This window comes from Triticum aestivum, chromosome 4A, assembly GCF_018294505.1.
Source record: "Triticum aestivum cultivar Chinese Spring chromosome 4A, IWGSC CS RefSeq v2.1, whole genome shotgun sequence".
In the NCBI taxonomy this organism is placed as follows: domain Eukaryota; kingdom Viridiplantae; phylum Streptophyta; class Magnoliopsida; order Poales; family Poaceae; genus Triticum; species Triticum aestivum.
In genome coordinates this window covers 456,909,927-456,916,040 of record NC_057803.1, presented here as the reverse complement: position 1 = coordinate 456,916,040, position 6,114 = coordinate 456,909,927, and positions in this window count along the sequence as shown.

Here is a 6,114-nt window from a genome sequence, read left to right as displayed (position 1 = left end):
GGGGTTACAGAAGTATTCGAAACCTATAGATTACTACAGACTGTTCTGTTTTTGATAGATTCAGTTTTTCGTGTGTTGTTTGCTTATTTTGATGAATCTATGGCTAGTATCGGGGGGTATGAACCATAGATAAGTTGGAATACAGTAGGTTTAACACCAATATAAATAAATAATGAGTTAATTACAGTACCTTGAAGTGGTGGTTTGTTTTCTTATACTAACGGAGCTCATGAGATTTTCTGTTGAAGTTTTATGTTGTGAAGTTTTCAAGTTTTGGATAAAGATTTGATGGATTTTGGAATAAAGAGTGGCAAGAGCCTAAGCTTGTGGATGAACAAGGCACCCCAAGTTAAAGTTCAAGGACAACCAAAAGCCTAAGCTTGGGGATGCTCCGGAAGGCATCCCCTCTTTCGTCTTCGTCTATCGGTAACTTTACTTGAGGCTATATTTTTATTTACCACATGATATGTGTTTTGCTTGGAGCGTCTTGTACAATTTGAGTATTTTCTTTTTAGTTTACCACAATCATCCTTGCTGTAAAAACCTTTTGGGAGAGACACACATGAATCGGAATTTATTAGAATACTCTATGTGCTTCACCTATATATTTTGAGCTAGATAATTTTGCTCTAGTGCTTCACTTATATCTTTTTAGAGCACGGTGGTGGTTTTATTTTATAGAAATTATTGATCTCTCATGCTTCATTTATATTATTTTGAGAGTCTTATAGAACAGCATGGTAATTTGCTTTGGCTATAAAATTAGTCCTAATATGATAGGCATCCAAGATGGGTATAATAAAAACTATCATAAAAAGTGCATTGAATACTATGAGAAGTTTGATACTTGATGATTGTTTGAGATATAAAGATGGTGATATTAGAGTCATGCTAGTTGAGTAGTTGTGAATTTGAGAAATACTTGTGTTAAAGTTTGTGATTCCCACAACATGCACGTATGGTGAACCGTTATGTGATGAAGTCGGAGCATGATTTATTTATTGATTGTCTTCCTTATGAGTGGCGGTCGGGGACGAGCGATGGTCTTTTCCTACCAATCTATCCCCCTAGGAGCGTGCGTGTAGTACTTTGTTTCGATAACTAATAGATTTTTGCAATAAGTATGTGAGTTCTTTATGACTAATGTCGAGTCCATGGATTATACGCACTCTCACCCTTCCACCATTGCTAGCCTCTCTAGTACCGCACAACTTTCGCCGGTACCATAAACCCACCAATTACCTTCCTCAAAACAGCCACCATACCTACCTATTATGGCATTTCCATAGCCATTCCGAGATATATTGCCATGCAACTTACCACTTTTCTATTTGTTATGACACGCTTCATCATTGTCATATTGCTTTGCATGATCATGTAGTTGACATCGTATTTGTGGCAAAGCCACCGTTCATAATTCTTTCATACATGTCACTGTTGATTCATTGCCCATCCCGGTACACCGCCGGAGGCATTCAGATAGAGTCATATTTTGTTCTAGTATCGAGTTGTAAGTAAATAAAAGTGTGATGATCATCATTATTAGAGCATTGTCCCAAGTGAGGAAAGGATGATGGAGACTATGATTCCCCCACAAGTCGGGATGAGACTCCAGACGAAAAAGAAAAAAAAATAAAAAAAGAGGCCATAAAAAAGGAGAAGGCCAAAATAAAAAAATGAGAGAAAAAGAGAGAAGGGACAATGTTACTGTCCTTTTACCACACTTGTGCTTCAAAATAGCACCATGTCTTCATGATAGAGAGTCTCCTATGTTGTCACTTTCATATACTAGCGAGAATTTTACATTATAGAACTTGGCTTGTATATTCCAATGATGGGCTTCCTCAAAATGCCCTAGGTCTTCGTGAGCAAGCAAGTTGGATGCACACCCACTTAGTTTCTTTTTGAGCTTTCATACACTTATAGCTCTAGTGCATCTATTGCATGGCAATCCCTACTCACTCACATTGATATCTATTGATGGGCATCTCCATAGCCCGTTGATACACCTAGTTGATGTGAGACTATCTTCTCCTTTTTGTCTTCTCCACAACCACCATTCTATTCCACCTATAGTGCTATGTCCATGGCCCATGCTCATATATTGTGTGAAGATTGAAAAAGTTTGAGAACACCAAAAGTATGAAACAATTGCTTGGCTTGTCATCAGGGTTGTGCATGATTTAAATACTTTGTGTGGTGAAGATAGAGCATAGCCAGACTATATGATTTTGTAGGGATACCTTTCTTTTGCCATGTTATTTTGAGAAGACATGATTGCTTTGTTAGTATGCTTGAAGTATTATTATTTTTATGTCAATATTAAACTTTTGTATTGAATCTTTTAGATCTGAACATTCATGCCACAATAAATAAAATTACATTGAGAATTATGCTAGGTAGCATTCCACATCAAAAATTCTATTTTTATCATTTACCTACTCGAGGACGAGCAGGAATTAAGCTTGGGGATGCTTGATACGTTTCCAACGTATATATAATTTTTGATTGTTCCATGCTATTATATTATCTGTTTTGGATGTTTAATGAGCTTTAATTTACCTTTTTGTATTATTTTTGGGACTAACCTACTAACCAAAGGCCCAGTACAAATTGCTATTTTTTTGCCTATTTCAGTGTTTCGCAGAAAAGGAATATCCAACGGAATCCAAACGGAATGAAACCTTCGGGAGAGTTATTTTTGGAACAAGCATGACCAAGGAGACTTGGAGTGGACATTAAGAAAGAAGCGAGGAGGCCACGAGGCAGGGAGGCACGCCTAGGGGGTAGGCGCGCCCCCACCCTCGAGGGCTCCTCACAGCTCCACCGACGTACTTCTTCCTCCTATATATACCCATATACCCTGAAAACACCCAGGAGCACCACGAAACCCTATTTCCACCGCCGCAACCTTCTGTACCCATGAGATCCCATCTTGGGGCCTTTTCTGGTGCTCTACCGGAGGGGGAATCAATCATGGAGGGCTTCTACATCAACACCATAGCCTCTCCCATGATGTGTGAGTAGTTTACCATAGACCTTCGGGTCCATAGTTATTAGCTAGATGGCTTCTTCTCTCTCTTTGGATCTCAATACAAAGTTATCCTCGATTCTCTTGGAAACCTATTCGATGTAATTCTTTTTGTGGTGTGTTTGTCGAGATCTGATGAATTGTGGGTTTATGATCAAGATTATCTCTGAACAATATTTGATTCTTCTCTGAAATCTTTTATGCATGATTTAAATATCTTTGCAAGTCTCTTCAAATTATCAGTTTGGTTCGGCCTACTAGATTGATTGTTCTTGCAATGGGAGAAGTGCTTAGCTTTGGGTTCAATCTTGCGGTGTCCTTTCCCAGTGACAGCAGGGGCAGCAAGGCACGTATTGTATTGTTGCCATCGAGGATAAAAAGATGGGGTTTATATCGTATTGCTTGAGTTTATCCCTCTACATCATGTCATCTTGCCTAATGCGTTACTCTGTTCTTATGAACTTAATACTCTAGATGCATGCTGGAGAGCGGTCGATGTGTGGAGTAATAGTAGTAGATGCAGAATCGTTTCGGTCTACTTGTCACAGACGTGATGCCTATATACATGATCATGCCTAGATATTCTCATAAGTATTCGCTTTTCTATCAATTGCTTGACAGTAATTTGTTCACCCACCATAGAATTTGCTATCTTGAGAGAAGCCACTAGTGGAACTTATGGCCCCCTGGTCTATCTTCCATCATATTATTTGCATATCAATTCGCTATTTCTATTACCGTTTATTTTGCAATCTATATCATAAAAATAACAAAAATATTTATCTTATTATCTTTATCAGGTCTCACTTTTGTAAGTGACCATGAAGGGATTGACAAACCCTTTATCACGTTGGTTGCAAGGTTCTTGTTTGTTTGTGTAGGTACTAGGTGATTTGTGTGTTACCTCCTACTGGATTGATACCTTGGTTCTCAAAAACTGAGGGAAATACTTACGCTACTGTGCTGCATCACCGTTTCCTCTTCAAGGGAAAACCAACACATGCTCAAGAGGTAGTATTAGGTCATGCGGGCATGCGAAATCTTGATAAGCTTATCAAAGGTGATCATATCCTTGGAGTGAAAGATGTTATATTTGACAAGGATAGATTGTGCAGTGCTTGTCAAGCAGGAAAAAAGTTGAAGGAAGCCACCCCGTGAAGAACATCATGACCACGAGAAGACCACTCGAGCTACTTCATATGGATCTCTTTGGTCCCAATGCCTATAAAAGTCTTAGTGGAAACTCATTTGGTCTAGTTATAGTAGATGCTTTTTCAAGATTTACGTGGGTGTTCTTTCTCGATGATAAATCGCAGGTCCAAAAGATCTTCAAGAACTTTGCTAGGAAGGCCCAAAATCAATTTGAAGTGAAGATCAAGAAGGTTCGCAGCGACAACGGAACGAAGTTCAAGAACGCAAATGTGGATACCTTTATTGGCGAAGAAGGGATTTCACACGAGTTCTTGGCTACGTACACACCTCAGCAAAATGGAGTTGTTGAGAGAAAGAACCAGACTCTTATTGAGATGGCGAGAATGATGCTTGATGAGTACAAGACACCAAAACACTTTTGGGCGGAAGCGGTTGAGACAGCTTGCCATGCAAGAAATCGCTTATATCTTCACAAGCTACTTGGCAATACGGCATACGAGCTTGTCACCTGTAGCAAACCCCACATTGGATACTTTCGAGTATTCGGCTCAAAGTGTTACATTCTTGATAAGCATCGTCATTCTAAATTTGCTCCTAAATCTCATGAGGGTTTCCTACTCGGTTATGGCTCAAACTCTCACACCTACCGTGTCTACAACAATTTCACCCGAAAGGTTGAAGAGACGGTAGATGTGAAGTTTGATGAATCTAATGGCTCGCAAGTAGAGCAATTGCCAATCGATGTAGGAGACAGAGATCCTTCGGAAGCAATCCAAGACTTGTCTATTGGCAAGATGAAGGAAATATGCCCTAGAGGCAATAATAAAGTTGTTATTTATATTTCCTTATATCATGATAAATGTACATTATTCATGCTAGAATTGTATTAACCGGAAACTTAGTAAATGTGTGAATACATAGAAAAACAGAGTGTCACTAGTTTGCCTCTACTTGACTAGCTCGTTGAGTCAATGATGGTTATGTTTCCTAACCATAGACATGAATTGTCATTTGATTAACGGGATCACATCATTAGAGAATAATGTGATTGACTTGACCCATCCGTTAGCTTAGCACGATGATCATTTAGTTTGTTGCTATTGCTTTCCCAATAACTATACATGTTCCTATGACTATGAGATCATGCAACTCCCGAATACAGGAGGAACACTTTGTGTGCTATCAGACGTCACAACGTAACTGGGCGATTATAAAGGTGCTCTACAGGTGTCTCCGATGGTGTTTGTTGAGTTGGCATGGATCAAGATTAGGATTTTTCACTCCGATTGTCAGAGAGGTATCTCTGGGTCCTCTCGGTAATGTACATCACTATAAGCCTTGCAAGCAATGTAGCTAATGAGTTAGTGCTACCTCTTGAGCACTGCATTGGTTTTCCCTTGAAGAGGAAAGGGTGATGCAGCAAAGTAGCATAAGTATTTCCCTCAGTTTTTGAGAACCAAGGTATCAATCTAGTAGGAGGCTACGTGCGAGTCCCTCGCACCTACACAAAACAAATAAATCCTCGCAACCAACGCGATAAGGGGTTGTCAATCCCTACACGGTCACTTATGAGAGTGAGATCTGATAGATATGATAAAATAATATTTTTGGTATTTTTATGATAAAGATGAAAAGTAAAATAAAAGCAAAGTACTCCCTCCGTTCCTTTATATAAGGTGTATTTGTTTTTTGATAAAATTCCACAATGTAAGGTGCATTTGTTCTAATTCCTCGTAATTCCGATCTTGTCCCTCCAGAAAAAGGAAAGTATCTCTCCCTTGATTGCATGTATCTCTCCTTGTATAGAAAGAATAGGAAAATATCTCTCTCCCGATTGCGTGTATCTCTTCCTTTCCTATCCTAAATGATTTACTTGCCGCTAATCTACAAATTAGACAAGGGTAATTTCGTCCCAAATAGTCCATAATTAT